Source organism: Amblyomma maculatum, chromosome 1 (genome assembly GCF_055883805.1).
Source record: "Amblyomma maculatum isolate TAMU_Amacu chromosome 1, ASM5588380v1, whole genome shotgun sequence".
Classification (NCBI taxonomy): Eukaryota; Metazoa; Arthropoda; class Arachnida; order Ixodida; family Ixodidae; genus Amblyomma; species Amblyomma maculatum.
The window spans coordinates 263,478,845-263,501,223 of record NC_139344.1 but is presented as its reverse complement, the minus strand read 5'-3'; the positions used below and the strand labels follow the sequence as shown (position 1 = coordinate 263,501,223).

Sequence of the window (22,379 nt, the reverse complement as noted above, 5' to 3'; positions counted from 1 at the left end):
GCTTCGCATAAAAGAAACGGCATCTGTTGTCTCTTATCAGCGCGCGCTTATCAAGGCAGTATCCAAGCTCAGCATAAATGCGCACTCCTATAATATTTATAATAATATTCATGGCAGCCAGCGAAATCGAAGAAGTCTATAGGAACATATATAATAACTCTGTCATCAATAAAGGAATGGGTCGCCAGAACTTGCAAGATTTCTTTTGATAAACCCATTCAAATATACAACTGAAACATCGTAAGGTTTTGCAGGAGGTCATGTTTAGCTGCGACACCCGGTGCATTGAGAAATGAAAAAAAAAAAGGGAACAGCATTTGTTGTCTTTTGTCAGCGCGCGCTTCGCGGGGCACCAGAGAGGAGGGCAGCCCCCGTTTTTTTGTGTGTGTTTTTGTTTCTCTCTGCTCGCTCACGGCCGTCTGCATGCGAGCCCGCGATGGCCGCGCGGCCGCTCCGCCGGCGCTCGCTTGGTCGCGACACGCAAGCCGTGACGTAGAGTCACGTGAGAGAAGCGAGCGCGCTCACTGGTCCGTCTTTCGTGGGGCGGAGTCCGCCGCTCGCCGGAGCGGCGGCGCCTTGGAGCAAAACCCCACGGCGCCGGCCACCCGATTTCGGGGAGTACTGGCACCATTAACTCCCCTTCTCGGGCGAGCGCCGGCGCGACGGAGGCGACGGAGGAGAGAAAAACCGGCTGTGAGAATGAGGCCTATTCTCACAGCCGGTTTTTCTCTCCTCCGTCGCCTCCGTCGCGCCGGCGCTCGCCCAAGAAGGGGAGTTAATGGTGCCAGTACTCCCCGAAATCGGGTGGCCGGCGCCGTGGGGTTTGCTCCAAGGCGCCGCCGGTCCGGCGAGCGGCGGACTCCGCCCCACGAAAGAAGGACCAGTGAGCGCGCTCGCTTTTCTCACGTGACTCAACGTCATGGCTTGCGTGTCGCGACCGAGCGAGCGCTGGCGGAGCGGCCGCGCGGCCATCGCGGGCTCGCATGCAGACGGCGGTGCGCGAGCACAGAGAAAAAAAAAAGCGGGGGTTGCCCTCCTGTTTGGCGCCCCGCGAAGCGCGCGCTGACAAGAAGACAACAGCTGCCGTTTCTTTTTTTCTTTTTTTTTTAATGCGCCGGGTGTCGCTGCTAAACATGACCTCCTGCAAAACTTAACGATATTTCAGTTGTATGTTTGAATGGGTGTATCAAAAGAAATTTTGCAAGTTCTGGCGACTCATTCCTTTATTGATGACGGAGTTATTATATATGTTCCTATAGATTTCTTCAACTTCGCTGACTGCCATGAATAATAATATAGATGTGCGCATTAATGCTGAGCTTGGATACTGGCTTGATATATATCGGTACCTATTTGTTGTTCCGTAGTACGTGCGGTGTTTGTACTGAGGCTGACATAAGAAGGCGTTCCAACTCTGAACTGCTGCGAGAAGTCGCGACATTAAAAGCGGAATATAAGAGACGGGTAATTTTTTTTTATCTGAGATGCTGAGGTAACACTATTTTCAAGTAGCATAATTGGAATTTCACTCACTTTCATTTTGGAGCTACGCAAACGGTACCTCGTTGCAAATAGTTAATCTGGTAGTTTTTCTCACCAACCTAAGTTAATCCAAACGCAGAACAGGTTCTTGACAAATTGAAATCATATAAAGCATGCGGCTCACAAGTTAAGCTAAGAGCCATTATATAGACACAGCCCGAACCAAAAACAAGTACGGAGTGGCAAACAAGGTTCGAGACAGTAAAGAAGTCAAAACGACTGCCACACAGGTGAAGAAGGGAAAGGAAGAGGTAATGGGCGAGGTGAGGAAAGGAGCAGAGGACAAAACTGAACAAAGAAAAGAGAGAGAAAAAAAATGCAGACAGCGGGTAAATGGCGCGGCAAGAAAACTTCGTCAAGGGGAGGAGGTCTAAGAAAGCAAGTAAAGAAAAAGCATATCAATGGGGAAAAGAAATGCAAGAAAAGGTCGCAACCTCCCCGCAAGAGAGAGAACCCTTAAAAAAAAAAAAGCTGTGACGAAACTGCGTTTCAAGAGGAAGCCACCGCTTTTGAAGCCGCGCATTGCTTGCACTTGCAGGTGATAGCGAAATATTAAGCGCTACCTTAATATCACGAATGGTGGTATCGACAGGAACGTTTCATTGCTGGTGAACAATGCTTATATTGATAGCATTCTTGAGTTGCGTGGTGTTTCGTACAGCTACTGAAGCACCAAAGCACGAGAGGCTAACAAAAAATGCCGATTTTATTTAATTTTGCAATATGCAGGACGTCACAGCTAACCTCGACTTCCGACAGATTTGCGTGAAATATTTCAGTCGGCGCCATTCTAACTTGATTTTTTAATACTTGTATCAAAACCATCTTGCCATGTTGTCGCGAACAATTCTTTTATTGATAGAATAGTTCATTACGTTTTCTGTGATTGTGCTGATTGCGAAGAATAATTTTATTGGAGAGCATAACTTTCTGTGGTTTAATACATGCTTGCTATAATTATACTCATTTGTTTTGGCGCAGTACGCGTGGTGTTTGTACCGTTACCAAAGCTGAGATGAAAACGCTTTCTAGCTCCAAACTGCTGCTAGAGCACGTGAGACAGCACGCTTCCCTTTTTTTTTTCCCCGTACAGACTCGGAGTACACGACTTCCACCGCTACAGGGAGGGCAGCCGCCCTTCGTATTTCTTTTTCTTGCTGGAGAAAAAAAAGCGCTCTGACGTAGAGTCACGTGGGAGCGGCGAAGCCCCGCCCGAACAGGTTTGACGGCGTCCGGCGGCGCTTTATGTTTGAACATCGCGCCGCTCCATCCGTCGTGCGGTGTCCCCCGCCGGTGCCGCCGCGACGGAGAGGAGCACCGGCTATGAGAATGAGGCCTTACTGTGCCGCCGGCCGGCAAGCGACGGACTCCGCCCCGCGAAAGACGGACCAGTGAGCGCGCTCGCTTCTCTCACGTGACTCCACGTCACGGCTTGAGTGTCGCGACCGAGCGAGCGCCAGCGGAGCGGCGCGCGGCCCGCGCGGGTTCGCATGCGGACGGCGGTGCGCGAGCACAGAGAGAAATAGAAAAGCGTGAGCTGCGCTCCTGTCTAGTGCCTCGGGAAGCGCGCGCTGACGAGAGACAACAGTGCCGTTTTTTTTTTCATTTTGCAACACACCGGGTGTCGCAGCTAAACATGACCTCCGACAAAGCTTTACGATGATTCAGTTGATGCGTTAGCTTGTATTTGTGAATGGTGTATCAAAAGACACTGCCGACGCATCCTTTATTGATAACAGAGTTAATTATGTTCCTATAGATTTCTTCAATTTCGCTGATTGCCGAGAATAATATTGCCACGTTTCTAGCGCCGCGCGACAGCCTTGTTGGTGGCGACGACGACGAAGCGGTTGTTGTTGGCACGAGCGGCGCGCTGGTGCTGGACTCTGCGACTCTGATCGGAACGACAAGCCGACCTTATTCTCTGGTCCTCGGCAACGTGTACCTTCACGGCTCCCTGTGGCTTCTGTCGTGACACTTGTGGAGGTGCGGGGTACGTGGGGTCTGAAGGATGAGACAGGATGAAGGGGTGGAAGGTACAGTCATGGTACGGGCGGGCGGTGTCGTTGCCACAGCTAGGGTCTCTTCGTCAAGAGCGAAGGCCTCGGGGGGCAAGCCTCGGAGCCGTCGGTTGGTACGTGAACAGGAGTGGTCACGACAGGCGGCCGTGTAGGATCGTCCGCAGGAGAAGGGATCATCGATGGCACCTCCTCCACCCCTAAACCATTTCACGGTGAGCAGTTTGAAGACGCCGAGGACTGGCTCGCTCACTACGAAAGGGTCGCGACGTTTAACGGCTGGGACGACGCTGCGAAAATGCGGAACGTCTACTTCAGCCTTGAAGACGCTGCTCGGACATGGTTCGAGGACTGCGAGGCCACATTCTCTACGTGGCCCGCCTTCCGAAGCCAGCTCCTCGGTACGTACGCCAACAGTGACCGCCGAGAGAATGCCGAGCGTGCCCTAACCTCTCGAGTTCAGCGTCAGAACGAAGGGGTCGCAATGTACGTTGAAGACGTCATGCGCCTTTGCCATCGCGCCGACCCTTCCATGAGTGAGGAGAAGAAGGTGCGGCACCTGATGCACGGCGTCAAAGAACAGCTTTTTTCCGGCCTCGTACGGAACCCGCCCACCACCGTCGCGGCGTTTCTGGCTGGAGCTGTGACCATGGAGAAACTGCTACAGCAGCGATGCAGCCAGTACGGTCGGCCGCTGAATTCCATCTCCACACTACCGCCGTCTGACCGAACCGACTACAATCCCGGGGCAGATATGAGCTCCCTTCGCGACCTCATTCGCACCGTGGTTCGCGAGGAGCTCCAGCAACTTCATGGATCATTTACTCCTGGTGCAGCTTCCCTGGCCAGCATCATCCGTGAGGAGGTCCAGAACGCACTCACGCCACCGACAAGTACAGTCGTTCCACCACCACCCCCGGGCCCCACCCAGCGGATGACTTATGCTGATGTCACACGCGGCCCAGACCTGCTACCTACCCCTTCGCCTTACACGCAACCTCAGGTCGCTGTGCACGCTGCGGCACCGCTGCCCCTTTGGGAAGATCGGCGCCAGGCGCCCCGGAAGACTGATCTCTGGCGCGCTCCAGATAACCGCCCTCTCTGCTACCACTGTGGCGAGGCAGGTCACCTCTACCGGCAGTGCCCTTATCGTCAGATGGGCCTTAGAGGATTTTCCGCGACAGCCCTCGTCCACGGCCTGGTCAGCGGCCTCAGGACATCGCCGAGTACGTCACCCGCCAGTCTGCCACATTTTCCTCGTCGCGAGTCGCGCTCGCCTTCGCCTCGTGGCTCTTCGCCCTCTGGGCCATGGTATACCGCTGGACGCCATGGTTCCTCGAGCCCTCATCGGGAAAACTAGCTCCGGCGACCTTTGGGGGCGAGGCCGCCACACACCGATTAGCCGTAAAGCTTCCACCGTCGCACCGCTCGATTCACCCCGACGTCGAACGCCGAATTCCTGTCCAGTTTTCGCCGCACAGACCAAATCGCCCCGACGTCGTCCGCATCGCCGACCAGTTATCACCGCCGTGTCGCTTAAATCGCCCCGACGCAGACCACACAACTGCCGCCCAGCTTCCGTCGCCGCACCGCTTGCTTCACTCCGACCTGCCGTCGACATTGAATTGTCCCGACACCGACCACCCAACCGCCGTCCAGCTTCCGCCGCCACACCGCTCACTTCACTCCGAACCGACGTCGACAGGCCCTGGTCTTGTCCGGGTCTCCCTGGACATCCCTATTATCGTCGACACGAAGGAGGTCAGCGCTTTAGTTGATACGGGAGCCGATTATTCTATCCTTAGCGGGCGGCTTACAAGGACACTGAAAAAGGTGATGACGCCATGGAACGGACCAGACATACGGACGGCAGGCGGACATGTGGTTGCACCACTGGGTATGTGTACAGCCCGGGCTACGGTGCGAGGCTGCACATTTGTTGCGACTTTTCTTGTTCTACGAGAATGCTCTCGTGATGTTATTCTTGGCATCGACTTCCTTCGTGAGCACGGTGCCACTATGGATCTACCGAACCGCCTGGTGACGTTTTCCGCCAAACTGGCCACTGAAAGGCATGAGTGCCGCGGGTACCACTCCACACTGCGAGTCGCCGATGATAGCCTCACCGTGCCACCACGTGCCAGCATCCTCGCCAGAGTTACTTGTGACGAGCCACATCACGGCCTCCGGGTTGTTGAGCCTAATATCTCCCTCTCACTCGCCTTGGGAGTTTCTGTGGCAAGAGATATTTGTTTCCTTCGTGGAAGAAAGACGGAGGTGCTTGTCCCCAATTTCTCCAATGAACATCGACCTCTGTTCCGTGGCACTGTCATCGCTTACGTCGACCATCTGCACGAAGTCGCCGAATGTTTTGCTTCAGAGGAAGCTACGCCTAGCACTGAACCGGATGATGCCGTAGACGCTGTCGACATCAATTCTAGCCTTTCCTCCGTTGAAAAGAGGCAACTCCAAGATCTATTGCTGGAGTTTCGTGCGTGCTTCACGTCTTCATCTAAAGTGCAGCAAACGTCGGTCATTAAACACCGGATTATCACGCATGAAGGCACTCGACCCATCCATCAGCAGCCCTATCGTGTGTCTCCTCGGGAGAGAGACGCTATCCAACAGCAAGTCAAGGAGATGCTCGCCGATGGCGTCATTCAACCTTCAAGCAGCCCATGGTCGTCGCCTGTAGTCCTCGTTAAAAAGAAAGACGGAACACTTCGTTTCTGCGTTGACTATCGGAAACTTAACAGTGTGACAAAGAAGGACGTCTATCCGCTGCCACGGATTGACGACTCTCTCGACCGACTTCGCCGAGCCAAGTACTTCTCCTCCATTGACCTCAGGAGTGGTTATTGGCAAATTGAAGTTGATGAGAGGGACCGTGAAAAAACTGCCTTCGTAACACCAGATGGGCTCTATGAATTCTGCGTCCTCCCATTCGGGCTCTGCTGTGCTCCTGCCACCTTCCAGCGGATGATGGACACTGTGCTCACAGGTCTTAAGTGGCAGACATGCCTTGTTTATCTCGACGACGTGATAATTTTTTCACCGACGTTCACGGAACACCTGCGCCGCCTGAGAACTGTTCTCGAAGCTGTCCGGTCTGCCAACCTTTCTCTCAAGCCTCAAAAGTGCCACTTCGGGTTCACCGAATTGAAGTTTCTTGGGCACATCGTGAGTGCTGATGGCATCCGAGCTGACCCTGAGAAACTTGCTGCCGTTGCTGCCTTTCCCGTCCCCGCCCATAAAAAAGCAGTCCGATGGTTTTTGGGGCTGTGCTCCTATTATCGTCGCTTTATCAAAAACATTGCACAGATGGCCAGCCCTCCGACTCTCCTGACTCGAGATGACGCATCATTTTCCTGGGGCGCCGAGCAGCAGATGGCTTTCGACGAGTTACGACGCCGGCTCCAGTCACCCCCGATCCTGACACATTTCGACGATGATGCCGACACAGAGTTACACACGGATGCGAGCAACGTCGGCCTTGGTGCCGTTCTAGTTCAGCACCAAGACGGGGTCGAGAAAGTAATTGCCTACGCCAGCCGCGCACTTTCCCGTGCTGAGTGTAACTATTCCACCACTGAAAAAGAATGTTTGGCGGTAGTATGGGCCGCTGCCAAGTTCCACCCGTACCTTTATGGCCGACCGTTTCGTGTCATCACTGACCATCACTCCTTGTGTTGGCTGAAAAACTTAAAGGATCCTTGTGGCCGCTTAGCACGTTGGGCATTGCGCCTGCAGGAGTTCGATTTCGATGTTATTTATAAGTCTGGCCGGAAGCAGACCGATGCTGATAGCCTGTCCCGCGCGCCCGTCGGCCCTCCTTCGTCAGATGCCACCGACGACGATAGCTTCCTCGGCGCAGTCACTACGTCCGATCTCGCCTCTAAACAGCGTGCCGACGACGAGCTGCGACTGATTATTGACCATCTTGAAGGTGGGCATCCTACAATAAACCGGTATCTTGCTCGGGGGTTGTCGTCGTATTGCCTCCGCAATGGGGTGCTTTATAAGAAGAATTCTACGTCGAGTGTGAAAACATACCTGCTAGTCATACCGGCTGATCTAAGGCACGAAATCCTCCTGGCCTGCCACGACGAACCAACTTCAGGGCATCTTGGCTTTACACTCACCCTAAACCGAGTCCGGCAGAACTATAACTGGCCACATCTTTCTCCGAGCGTTAGACGTTACGTACAGACTTGTCGACAATGCCAGCGGCGAAAAAAACCCACGCTCAAGCCATCCGGCATGTTACAATCTATTGAACCACCCCTCACACCCTTCGAGCAAGTGGGCATGGACCTTTTAGGCCCATTTCCTTTATCCTCGAACGGACACAAGTGGATCGTAGTCGCCACAGACTACTTAACACGCTATGCCGAAACAAAGGCCCTTGCCCGAGGTACTGCCGGCGAAGTTGCTCGATTCTTTATGAACGACATTGTGCTCAGACACGGTGCACCGTCGACCATCATTACTGACCGAGGAAAGGCGTTTACAGCTCGGCTACTGCGGGACACCTTAACTTTCAGCCATACCGAGCATCGCACAACAACAGCATATCACCCTCAGACAAATGGATTAACGGAACGACTAAACAAAACTTTGGCGGACATGATCTCAATGTACATCGACGTCGAACATAAAATGTGGGACGAGATCCTGCCGTATGTCACCTTCGCCTACAATACGGCGCCGCAGGAAACCACGAAGTTTACGCCGTTCCGTCTCGTACATGGCAGAGAGGCCCGCACGATGTTGGACGCGATACTCTCGTGCGGGGAAGAAGCGGTCGAACCCGATGCCGCCCATTTCGCAGAACAGGCCGAGCAAGCCCATCAGCTGGCTCGCTTGCACATCAAGGAGCAGCATGCCACCGACGCTCGACACTATAACCTTCGGCACAGGGAAGTCCACTACGAACCAGGGGACCAAGTGTGTGTGTGGACCCCCGTGCGCCACGAAGGCTTGAGCGAGAAACTACTCCACCGCTACTTCGGACCCAATAAAGTCCTGCGCGGCTTAAACAACGTTAATTACGAAGTCATTCCAGATGAAACTGTGACCGTCAGTGTTGGACGCCAGCGGCCTGAAATTGTGGATGTGGTGCGCTTAAAGCCATACTTTTCGCGTGACTGAGCGCTTCCTGCAAGTGAAACCTTGCGTTATTGTACAATTCACCTCACGCCTAATTTTTTTTTTCTCCTCTCCCCTTGTCATCGGGACGTTGTTTTCTTTCACGGGGGGGAATAATGCCACGTGCCTAGCGCCGCGCGACAGCCTTGTTTGGTGCCGACGACGACGAAGCGGTTGTTGTTGGCACGAGCGGCGCGCTGGTGCTGGACTCTGTGACTCTGTGATCGGAACGACACGCCGACCTTATTCTCGGGTCCTCGGCAACGTGTACCTTCACGGCTCCCTGTGACTTCAGTCGTGACAATATTATTGGAGTGCGCATTTATGCTTCGCTTGGATACTAGCTTGATATATATTCGTATCCATTTTTGTTGCGTAGTACGTACGGTGTTTCTACTGAGGCTGAGATAAAAGGAGGCCTTCCAACTGCAAACTGCTGCGAGAGGTCGCGACACTAAATGCGGAATATAAGAGACGGGGAATTTTTTTTTATCAGGGGTGCTGAAGTAACAGTACTATTCTCAAGTAGTTGATTTGGAATTTCACTCCCTTCCATTCCGGAGCTACGCAAACGATACCTGTTGCAAACAGTTAAGCGGGTAGTTTTTCTCGCAAGCGTAACCCGATTCAAGCGAAGAATAGGTCCTTGGCAAATTGAAACCATTGTAAAGCATGTTGCTCAAACGTTGAGGTAAGAGCCATTATATGACTCAATTAAACCCAAAACAAGTACGGCATGGCAAACACGGTTCCGCACATCAAATATTTGGACCTGGTGGCTAGGCAGGCGAAGAAGTCAAAATGACTGCTGCACAGGTGAAGAAGGGAAAGAAAGAGGTAATGGGCGAGATAATTAAGGAAAGAAGCAGAGCAGAAAACTGAACAAAAGAAAAGATAGAAAAAAAAAGCAAACATCGGATGAATGGCGCGACAAGAAACCATCGTCAAGGAGAGGAGGTCCAAGGAATCAAATAATGAAAAAAGCATATCAATCGAAAAAAAATACAAGCAAAAGCCACAATCTCGCATTGCTTCTTACTAAGAATAATGTTGCTAGAGTGTGCATTTACTCTACGCTTTATGACTTGCTTCTTATATTCGTACCCATTTGCTTCCGCGCTATGCGCGCAGTGCTTTGCAATCAACTGCGGATTTGCGTAAATGGCAACACGTTCCAGCCCCAAAGCACAAGAGACTGGCAACAAATGCCGATTTGATTTCATTTTGCAATGTGCAGTGCCTCACAGCTAACCGCTACTTCCGACAGATTTGAGTGAAATATTGTTTCAGTTCGCGTCTTGTTGGCTCGAATTTTTAATGCTTGTATCAAAAGCATTTTACAATATTGTCGCGAACATTATTGATAAAGTAGTTCATTATGTTCGTGGGTTTCAATTTCGCTGATTGCGAAGAATAATGTTATTGGAGTGAGCATTATTTCTGCTGCTGTTTAATGCATGCTTTGTTTTGGCGCAGTACGCGCGGTGTTTGTACCGTTACCGAAGCTGAGATGAAAAGGCGTTCTAACTCCAAACTGATGCTAGAGCACGTGAGACAGCACGCTTCTTTTCTTTTTCCTATAGTGAACTAGAACAGTTCACCATACTTTTTTCATGCAGACGCGGAGCACACGACTTCCACCGCTGCCGGGAGGCCAGCCGCCACTTCCGCTTTTTTTTTTTCTTTCTTTTTTTTTTTCTGCAGGAGAAAAAAAAACTGCTGGCGTAAAGTCACGTGGGAGCAGCGCACATGTTTAACGGCGTCCGGCGCCCCTTTCTGTTTGAACATATGCTAATACATGGCTTGTACGTGACGTCACCTCCGCCCGCGCCGACGCGTCAGAGCCATGCTGAAGCACCATTCGGAAGCGGGACTCCACGCGCGCCGCCTGTTGCAGTGCTTGCAGTGTTCGTTTTTCTTTGTGCTTTTAGACGGATGTCGCCGCTTTAGATGAGAAATGCCGCCTGTTTATAGTAAGCCTGCTTTCAGCGAGGCATATTATGCTGGACTAATCGGGTGGACGCGTGCGCGCTACCAAGAAAAGCTAAGGCTGTGCGACGATGTGAACCCGTACACGTTGCGACCGGGTGCGGATACGACGATGGATGTCGACGCTTTCCCTGAGGTTTCACACCGAGACAATGTAAACTACTTGTTGTTCTCCTCGAGTTTCGTGACACTGGAGGAGGTGAAAGCGTACAAATCGCTTGAATCTCACAACTACTTTACAAGCGGCTGGGTGAAAAGTCTGTCGGCGAAGCGTCTGCAAGGAGAAAAGATGCTGCGCTCTGTCTTGTTGTCACGTCTCTTTCTTCATCTACTTTTTGCGCAAGTCTTTTACCTTTTACTGGGAGAGGCAAGCTTGATCCCTTGCTTTGGTCTCGTACGTTCTGTAGAATATTATGAAGCATTTCCTGATTAGTCGGCGATGCCTACAAGAGAGGCGCGCGATATTGAAGCGCACTGCAGAGGTCAACTGAATCACTCTAAAATTAAAGTAATCGCGCTAGCTGCGTTCATGGGCCATGCCTCAGCTTTCATAATTTTCAAACAAGATAGCTTTTTCGCGAGTGTTTCATGGCTGAAAGGATGACAGTGCATATTTGCTGTGATTGTTTTTTTTTTCATACTTCTGGACTGTGTACACGATGTGTACTATGATCTCTCCATTTTTTCTCTTTTGTTTTTCAGGTGAACTGCTCACAAAGGCTGGGTGAGCAACCACTGAAAGTTTGGATTATGTGTAAAGAAACTGGTGCCGTACTGACAGCACATTGTACCTGCATGGCCGGTGTGGGAGAAGCTTGTTCACATGTCGGCGCCTGTTTGCTGTCGACGCGGGTGTTCGGATGAGGAGCTCTGTTACCTGCACCCAGAGAGACAACATTTGGCTCCCTACCTACGTAGAAAAAGTCCAGTTTAAAAGATTGAAAGAGATCGATTTTTCATCTGCCAAAGGAAAAAAGCGACAACTTGAAGAATGGATTTGGAGCACCCCCTTACAAAAATGCATGTAGGGTTTCTATAGAAATTCGAAAGCGTTGTGTCAATACACGCTGTTGAAAGTCTGTCGATAATCGGCAACATCTTGGATGATGCAGTGTTGACCTCTTGTCGAGCGCTTATGAAATAGTGGCCCATGTGTTTCTTAAGAGCGCTTTTGCAATTCGCGCAACTGAAATTGTGTTGATTTCAGGCTCAAATGCTTCAGAAACTCTGCAAGTGACGCTTTTTGATTTTCTGCTACCTTTCCACTCCTGAACAACAGAAAATAGTACACGACCATCGGTGTTCCAGGAGCAGACACGGGGTGATTTTCATTAATGCAAAAGTAGTACAGTACATCTCCTAGCTGCGATAAGTCACCACATTCTATGTTCTGCCCGACCAATTAACAATCCTGTCTGATCAGTGCTGGTTAATGATAAGCATAGTGAGGCATAAAAGAACAAAACAGATCTTGATTTTTTAAGCCCTATTATACTTGCTCACCCATTAACCTACACTAAACTGACTAAATTGTTGATTGGTCGAGCAGAACATAGAATGTGTTGACTGACCTCAGCAAGGATATGTGCTGTGCTACTTTTGCATTAATGTAAACCACCTCGTGCCTGCTCCTGGCTAACCGTTGATCACGCAGCATTTTCTGTTAATCTGCAGCGGAAAGGGAACACAGAATAAAAAATGCGCGTTAATGAGAAAGAAAAAATATGCATCTTTGGTGAACCCATAACATGAGCTGGGTTGTTTATTTGCTTTATTTCAATTCATGTGCAAGGTATGACGCCAGGCTGTTCTTTGCGTAAAACGCTGATACGTCCGGGAACTCCTCGCATGTGATGCTGAAATAAACAATATAAATCATAATTAAGCTGCGGTATATACTAACCTAAAAATAGAGCAAAGGCATTTGTGCGCTGCTCCACGTCATAGCTCAAGAAATTTCTTGTCTAAAATGAGTTGTCACTGTCTTTCACTGCTTAGACGGCATCGACCGCCGCCTCCACAGCTCGGCAGCACTACCACATCGTTCATTTCTCCCTGATAAACAATATATGCTGCCGTCAAAGATCCCATTGTGAATATAAATAGCAAAGCGCAAGTCACAAGCATTACTACCCAGAAAACTTGAAGCATATTTACCAACTATAGGCACTAAAATGAGTGGAAACAAAAACAAACACTGCAAAAATGGTGGAGCTGCACAGATTCAATAATCCACAATGTGTGACAGAGGCATATTATGATCTCGATAATGTGTCCGTCTCAGCGCGAGTAGCGTATCGAAAGAGTACAGCACTGTGCCGAACAATCCGTCAAAAACGGTCACCGGTTAAAAAAAAGAGCTGGCGTTCCATCGGCCCCAGCGTCCGCGTAGAGACAAGCCTCGTTCTCTCTCCCCCTCCTTTTTTTTTCGATGAGGCTGGTTTGCCTGCTAGAAATATTTACATGCGTGCTTCACCTCATAGCACACACTGTACAAGACTGGCACAAACACGAATAGGAAAAAGTAAAACACTCACCAAAGTGCAGACGCTCCCTCCGCCCGCGCCGGCTTTTCGCCTAGAATCCAAAACGCCTGCGACTGTTCAACTTCTTAAACACGTCCTCTTTGCGCAGAAGCTGCCACCCAAGAGTGGATTCCTCCGAAGACTTAAATGCGTACGTTCGCGCTCGAATTTGAACAAAACGATCTTCGTGATAATCACCAGCGAAAAACCTACATACGGTGCTTCGCTCACAGTGCAAGATGCGACCACGGTGGCGGGAAAACGCCAACTGAACTGGCACATCGCCGCACTCAGCGTACTCGCGTCTGCGTGCAAAGAAAACGGGGCGCAGAAGAACAGCTTCTGTGAAAAGGGGGAGCCGCCGCCCCCGCTGCGCGACTCCAACTATGCTGCAGCCAAGGTCATCTCCGTGAAGACAAACCACGGAGAAGGCAGAGAGCCGAGACCCAGAGGGAGCAACCCCCCCCCCCCCCCTTTTCCCCCCCGGCCGACAGGAAGTAACGCTCGACCCCTCCGGACATGCTGGCGCCGTTCGCGGGCACGGGGGAAAGAAAGATGGGTGTGGACAGGAGCAAGGCAGTGGCCGAATGCTTCTTTGAAAAGACGAGTCGCCGATAGAAGACGCCTGCAATCCTGTTTTTTTTTTCTTTTTATTTCATACGCGAATGTTTTTGCTATGCGTGTCAACTCTATAGTATGCGTGGGATCAATCCGTCATTATTAGAACCCCTCAATGTTTAAAGTGACTTCATTTTAGCATGGTGTCCACTTTAAGAAAGGAAGGAAAAGAAAAAAATAACAGTAAAATTCTCCAAAGACATACAGCGGTGGAGGATTCCAATACAGACTGCACCTCATTTTGCGGCAAAAGCTACGGGCAAAAATACCTAGGCTTGGGCAGAATATATATAGTGAACTTTGGAACTAGTTTAAACATATATATAGTGGAACTAGTTTAAGCATATATATAGTGAACTTTGGAACTAGTTTAAAAAAGCTCTGTCCTGCCCTACATGGTAGGTTCAATCTAGGATCCTGTTTGTTAGTATGATGACTAACTGAACTTGTTTTATGATAAATATAAAATATGTCCTACCACTAAAGTTACCTTCTGCGACATACAGAAGCTGATTCATTACGGATTCTGATTGACATTCAACAATGTATTTGCATTATTAGTGGAGGCTTTGCCATCATGAAGTTTTTAGGGCATATTTTCACTGTGTTGCGAAGCTTGAGCTAAGTGTGCACCGTTAATATGTACTTTTATATAACATGAACGAGCACGCAACCGCATGCTGCTATTATATTTCCCTTTGCAGAATGTGGCCAATAGTTGATTACAAGTTAGAGCAAAAATTCATAACGAAATTGTCACATCATGTTCTTATCATTTGTGCCTAAAACTACTTAAAAACAGGGGTCAGCATGAACAGTACACGCTAATTGTTCGTGAACGTTGAAAACTGGCAACAAAAAGCACATAGAAAAAATAGGACAAAAAGTCTATTGGGTAGAACACAATGAAAATTCTGTTGGCCCTGTAAAGATTGCACTCAGCTGGGGTTGAATGTCTATCGAAATTCAATAAATTCAAAAGGCGGTCAATAGTTCAACAATAGAGTTTCAAAACTCATTTTTGTAAGGGCCCCTGCAAACAAAGCGACTAAACAGAGGGCACCAGCCGAGATTGAACATTTGTGCAGAATATTTAAAAGAAGTGGGGTTGTACCCGCAATTTCTTCTATATTGCCTTGCCATTCTACTGCGTTCAAAAAGCCATTGCCCACACAGCCAGCGCACCTTCGAAATTCGTACATGGAGCATTCATTATCAAAAGGACTCGGCATGCTTATTAACAAGGCTAAATAATTTCTAACCATATTCCATATCACTGAAGAAACAAGTAAACTCATTGAGTCTAAAAAACAACAACAAAAAAAAACAGTAATTCATCAGACTGGTACCTTTACGGAGCCGGTAGAGTGACTGCATCGCAAATGAAAAATTGTTAGTAATTCATCAGACTGGTACCTTTACGGAGCCGGTAGAGTGACTGCATCGCAAATGAAAAATGTGTTCCGAACAACTGTAGACAATCCTAGCCTGACCTTGCTGAAATCAATACGCTATGCGGAAAAAAAAATCACTGAAGTTTCCTGCCACTGAATGGGGTTTAGAGCATGAGCGGGATGCACTTCAGACCTGTAAAGAGCAGTGCAAGAGGAAGCACGACAATTTCATGTGTTCTAGTCTGGTGTTCATCTCAGTGCTGAATACCCATTTGCTGGAGCCACACCAGATGGATTATTCTAGTTCATGTTCATGCTGTGGTAGAGGTGTTGCCGAAGTGAAATGCCCCTACTTGCTTCGGAATGCTACCTCGTTCGTTGAAGCGAAGACCTGTCTCACGAGCTTCAATGGTACTCTGCAGCTTTCAAAGCTGCATGAGTACCATTACCAAATGCAAGCCCAGATGACTATATGCAAGGTCGACTACTGTGACTTTATTGTGTGGGCTCCAAACCTTTTCTTTGTGCAAAGGATTAGGAGAGACGAAGAGTTTTGTAACGAGATGTTTTCAACAGCAAAATAATTTTTCATCAAAGTTATCCTTCATGAGCTCTTCATTAAGTTTTACACGCGGCAAGTAAGAGCACCAGGAAATGCATTGCCATCAGCAGAAGGGTTTTCTGGTGGGCTAGTTGGTGCTTGTCGTTTATGATTAAACTGCGCTAAAAAACACGGACATAAACAGAAAATACGTACACACTCGCTCTATGTGTGTACGTGTTTTCTGTCTTTGTCCGTGTTTTTTTCGCGCAGTTTAATCGTGGACATCAGCAGAAGTTTACTGTTTCTGCCAAGGACCTGAGACAGGGAAGATGATTGCATGTGACAACACGTCATTAAATGGTTTCATTTTCCGTGTGTACGAATTACTCGCGCACCAAAGTCAAACAAATGGCACTGTCCACAAAGCAAGAAAGACAAAGAGAACTAGCTTGCTTGGCATCAATGCTTTATTCTGCTGGGCTGTTGACTTATATATAAATAAAGAAATGTACAAGCTCTGTAACAAACTTCTTTACAGAACCATTTTTCTATCTGATGAACAATTAGTAAGGCAGTTGCAAGATTGTAGCACTACATAATACAGCCAGATTTTTTATTCTTCCAGATTAACACTATTAAACCTCAGTCATAGATGAAGGCACTTCATTGTTGGCTTCCTTCAGCTCTACTGCAATTGATGGACACAAGTTTGACAAAGCACAGCATACACTGACAATTCGGTCCAGTGGTGGCGCATCGTCACCCTCTCGACAGGCAACATAATCTATGAAAAGTGTCCTTTTGAGGATGGTACACTTGTTTATTATGAGTCCAATCACACGTTCAACATGAATCCGCACGTTGGCAAGCTTTCTGGTGCTCAGTACTTCTTCCGCCGATAGCTGCTTCTTTCGTGTACGCAGGTACTTACATGTAACCGCGCACGATAAAAGCCGACACTCTCCGAGATGTTGAAGCCCCGGTCGGCGAGCCCAACATCATCAGGGAGCAGGTTATCAAGAACACCACTATGTTCAGCGATACTGCAGCGGCCGCCCCAACCCTCCAAAGTGACAACACCCTGAGGTGCGATTCCTATCAAACACTTAGCAGTGCTGCTGTGTTTGTAGTGAGGCTATGTCTCGCTTCGTTGCATCATGGATGATGGCCGTTCTATTTTTATTTCAAAGCAGTCAAATATGACTGCCACATTAGTTCCAAATGAATCAAAAAAGGCCTGTGGCATTGTCTCCTGCAATGAAACCCTTTCTGGTCAAGAAAGGAACGACTTTAACCGACAGTCAGCAACATATAGCCACTTAACAAACATGCGGCACACAGTGGCCTCTGAAACTCCAAACCTGAAGCCAAGGTCAGTGTTCTGGAAATTAAGTTCAAGCTTCATCAAAAGAAAAAAGAATAAACTCCTGAAACTTGGGCTGTTTTTTTTTTTTTTTTGGACTGTGTTGGACACGACACTTTATGATTTCAAATATACCATAGATAATATCAAAGTTTGACATGCCAGTGTAGCACACCAACTTTAGCTTTGTTCATACTGAACGCTGATTCCGTCCCTTGTAGCAGGTTAACCTGGGTACACAGTGTGTACAGGTTGTCATTAAGTGTGGTGCACTGTTGCTCCAGAGCTGCCATGTCTCCCATGGTCAAATCTGCCTGTACAGCAACTCCTGAAATGAACGGTGAAAACTTGAAGGATGAAAACAGTGGTGATCACCAGCATGCAGACATTTCATAAATGGCGATGTAAACAAATATCTGGAGTGAAGGAGATCTACGTTTCAGGCTTAAAGGGGCAATGGAGATGCTGACCTGATTCATTTTCAGTAGCGTTGACTACGGATTGAGCTCGCGATAGTGTCTGTTTTCAGCATACGTGCTGTCGTCGGCACCGCCGTCGCAGCTCTTCTCGGATGGCGCGGTGGCGACTCCGGATGCTCCTACAGGTGCTGTGACCTCTTCGTCGAGCTCAGGTGTCGTTAGTTTTAATTATCGCTTTGAAGCCCGTTCGTAGCGCGCAGTACATCCGTGCTTTGAGCTGTATCCCAGTAAAAGAGTTGGGGCCCAGTCCGGGTTCATTTCGCCCCAGAGCTCAGTGAAAAGTGCACCTGTATTGCTTAGCAATAATAATGAATTATTGCTTACCTGTCACAAAGTGACCGCCGCACACTCGAATGTTTGGAAGCTCGGCTTTTAGATCCGCGCGCTTGATACGCGCAAGCCACAGGCTGCGCCGCTTCGCGCTGAGTGCCCTCATTCGCTCGCGTTGCCCTTCCACGATCTTCGGAAGGCGAAAAAGGTTCGTGTTCTCCGACTCCTTCCTTGAACTGCTTTTACTGCGATTACTACAGCCAACACCAGCGCAAATAGCCATTATAAAAACAGTGCCATGTACACACGACTAACACGACTGACATCATTGGGAGCACTGGCGCGCGGTCCCGCGGTGCTCCAAAATGCTGGACAACAGTTCCGCTTTTGCGGAAGTGACGTCAGTGCAAGCCATGTATATGGTCGCTCGTGTCACTTCCATCTGTATGTTTTGACTTTTGTTGCTCTTTGCTTTCACATGCGTCTCGGGAAAGAGTTGTTAGTTCTTGGAAAGTCGGGAGGGGTGTGGTCAGCAGCAAGCAACCAATCGGGTTCATTCTTTCTGCCATTGGCTAGGATTCAAATGTGTGCTGGGCCCCGATGCATTAAAACTTAACCCCAAGGCCCAGTCGAGTGTTTTGTGCTATGACTTAACTCGTCATCTTCGGCTGGATCGGGCTAGCCAGATCCATATATTACCTTGCTGTACAGACCTTTGCATCAGGCGAAAAGGATGTCGATACGCCTCCTCACTGGGCTGTTGCAAACCGGTTCAGTTGCCGCTCCCACCGTGCTGACATCAGGTGCACACAATAGCCCAGCGAGCAATATGGTGACGCCGAGGAGGCCCTCGTTGCAAAGTTGCATACATTGCAAATTTTTCTATATAAACTTCAGTTAATCTTTTTGTTATCTGCAAGTGTCGCTATTCGTATTTTGTTACTCATTGTTGTTCCACCTCACCATCCCGGAAGAACAAGACCTGAAATTTACTTCTCGAAACGCCCTAAAAGTAAATACTGCAAAGGTAAGCTGGAGCGGCATTCTTCGCGAGTTCGCCGCATGAGCCGACGCAAAGATAAAAGAGAAACAAATACCCCAGCTAAGTGGCGCTTGTGTAGAGCTGAGCGAAGGCCATGAATGCAGCCGAGGCGGAGTGACGGTGTATGAGCGCTTCACGTATGTGAACGTGGCAATAATAAGTAACATTATGTGAGAAGGTAGCGTGGTATACTGCCTGATCCTTTGTGGATAACTCAACCACACCGGGAGGGCAGGGGTTAAGAGGTGATACGTGAGAGATGGATGCGTTGTACTGGAAAGTTCGGGATACATTTCGACCTCCTGGGGTTTCTTATCGCACCAACATCGCATAGCACACGGATGTCCTAAGCTTTTCGTCAGCATTTAAACGCGGATTAGATTATTTTCAGCCGGTGCCAGGATGCGGTAAGATATCAAAGCATTTCATTCTGATATTTGCGATTAGTACAAGGCTCAGCGCTTCATTCATGGGAGGAACAAAATATAGTTCTAATTCCTCTCCGGTCATTGTATTTCATGAGTGGAGGAATTACCTTAATATTAGTTCAGACGACATCAGCAAGAAATCAGACGTTGTACTGTACAGTATACATAAGCTTGGCGGCTGTCTCTTCCTAAGTCAACGAATTGTCCAAGTAGAGGCGTAAGCCTCAAATCCATATTGTGCTCATTGTGTTTCAATCAGCGGCCATTCAACCGCTCATTTAAACAACGGTTCGAAGTGGAATGAAAGTATGCCAGCGTGTGCAGATTCGGGCAGATGGCGACACTTCAGCTGCTTTAAAAATTGGAAGCAGGCCCTTTATATACCCGAGCGGTACGTTGTAGAGTGTACTATTGCAGCCATACACGTCAAAGTGCAGCTGTTCTCGAAATTGCTAGAAGTAAGCGCTATCACTCTTGGAACGAGGCATGCCTCCTCCCTTTTAAGCCACTAAAGGTTCACCATGATCCCGTTAATATTGGTGCCACGACTAAGTTTTGTGTCATTTGCGCGTCCCAGTTGTTAACCTGTTTTAAAAAGTAGGAAACGTCCCTGGCGAAAACAATTAACGCACACAAAAGAGAGACACGAGGGGACAACGGACAGACGCCAGCTTCCAACTGTTAATTGCATAAGACATGCACATACATTTATACCCTCAAGTTACGCCCACATTCACTCGAAGTGCTTTATCAAAGTCGCGGCTTATCGCCTCGCACTGCGCCAGGGACTTTTCCCAATTTTTAAAAGCTGTTAAACCAACTATAGCCCGCCAACATGCTTTATTTAGTTGTTAATCTCACGAGATTTTTTTTTTTTTTTTCATTGCCCACAATTGACTCTTTATCACGGTCACAGTCCGTTTGCACGCCGTCCTGCAAACATCCACATTTACACTCAGTACTCAGTAAAATACTCAGTACCTACGTCTATATGGTACTGAGTATTTGTTAAATAACAGAACCACATATTTAGTGATTAGTGAGAAGCGAGTAGCAGAGTCATATATCGGAGACGAGTGAGTGCGTGAACGAGCGCACGCAAGATTAGTCCTAAACTGGGAGCCGTAAGCCGCTGGCTTGTCATGCCCATAAAAACGAAGCTGAAATGGCCCCCGAATTTTATTTTCTCCAGTCCAGCGTGGCCAAATAAAAAAATAGAAAACCCACAGCAACGAGTCCCAAAACCCACTAAAATCGGTTGAATTCAATATCTGAAAAAAAAAAAAGAAAGAAAGAAATAAAAAACACGTTTTAACCCTTTTACTTTGTTATCTGCAAACCATATCACTGCTATTAAAATATTTTACCAAGTGCTTTTTACTTTTGACAATCCTCCTGACTACGAATATTTTTATTTTCCAGAATTTAGTTTCAAAAGCGCTTTGTAACTGCAAAATGCAAACTGCTAGCACTTCCACTCGCACAAAGACGTCCTCCGCTTCATCTTTATTCACTGAGCATTCTGCGAGTGACAGTCTGCTCGTACCGCCGGTTTTGAGCGGCCTTGCAGCCCTGCTGCTTACGTGTACACCTTCATAATGCGACGATATTTCGGATTACATTTCCGAAAAGTTAGTAGTTTGACTTGCATTCTGTCTGCCTTGGCAGTCTGTTTCGATTTATTAAAATCGAATTCGTCATCTCTCTTCCCAAGTGGTTCCATGTTTACATGTGGTAGTTAATCTTTAGTTAACTGACTGAACATGCGTCCGACCCTACATGGAGAGAGCAAACTCCGCCGGCTCGAAGAAGGGATTTTCTCGAAGGAATCGATGTACTTGTTCACTTCGTCTCAGAATGTAACTGTGCTTATAAGGCCATCTTATAAGCAACATAAAACAAATGTGAGAAGAGTTAAACGCTGCTGAGCCGAATATGGAGCGAAAGCATTAGCTACGGGTGACCGAGCGTTCTTCTTCTTATTCCTCTTCTCCTTGTTCTTCTTCTTCTGATTCTTCTTATTCTTCTCATCTTTCTTCTTCTTATTCTTCTTATTTTCTTCTTCTTCTTCTTCTTTCTCTTTTCTAATTCTTCTTCTTGTTCTTCTTCATCTTCGCGGCTGTTCAAGGTCATTCGTGACTGCGGCCACGGACTACGCGACGGGGCGAAACCTGGCGTAGTATTGCTTTCGCAATAAAAGCATCTTGAGGCTGCAGACTTCGCAGCCATTACTGATCATTACCAAGGTGAATAGGGCTGGTGAAAAAATTATGGAGGAAGAGAGAGAGAGAGAAAAAACTTTTAATGAGCATATAATCAGTAAAAATTCGCAGGAGCTGGGTGGTCGGTGCCCCTAGTCCAGGGCTCCTGGCAGCAGCTGACTTGCGGACTAGCTGGATAATCCAGGCTTGCTGGTCCAGGTTGTCGCTGGTCAAGGCCGCCTCCCACTGCTCGTGTGTCGGGCATGGCACTATTAACGTTGGGTCAGGTTTGTCCTGGCATTCCCAAGAGATGTGATAGAGTTTGGGGCTTGCACCGCACCAAGGACAGTAACTCGTGTATTTTGTTGGGCTTATCTTATTTAAAATTTGAAGATTAGGGAATGTGTTTGTTTGTATTTTTCTCCAGTCTATAGCGTCCGAGGAAGGAAGTTGTTTGTGTGGTGGTGAGAAAATTCTTCTTTCTAACCGTAGGTGTTCCAGCCTGTCGCCGTAGGGTCCTAGGAGAGGGGTGAGGTAGGGATGGGGATCCGCCCGGTTTGTGAGAGCTCGGGCTAGATCATTCGCTACCTCATTTCCTTCTAGGCCTTCGTGTCCAGGTGTCCATGTAATTGTGTGCGTCTGGGAGATGGAACGTAATATTGCACACGCTCTTTTGTGAGGTTTTCCGGCCAGGTAGTCCCTGCAGGCTGGTTGGGAGTCCGTCACTACGTGTGATGACTTCTTTTGGTTGTCTTGTGTTTTTATGGTGATGGCTATTGCCAGTGATTCCGCTTCCGCAGGATCCTTGGCATAAATCG

General features: G+C 48.4%; 1 pseudogene; it reads left to right on the top strand.

The window, feature by feature from the left end:
- Positions 1-10,665: 10,665 nt before the first annotated feature.
- On the top strand, positions 10,666-11,725 carry LOC146206427 (uncharacterized; annotated as a pseudogene).
- The last annotated feature ends 10,654 nt before the right edge of the window (positions 11,726-22,379 follow it).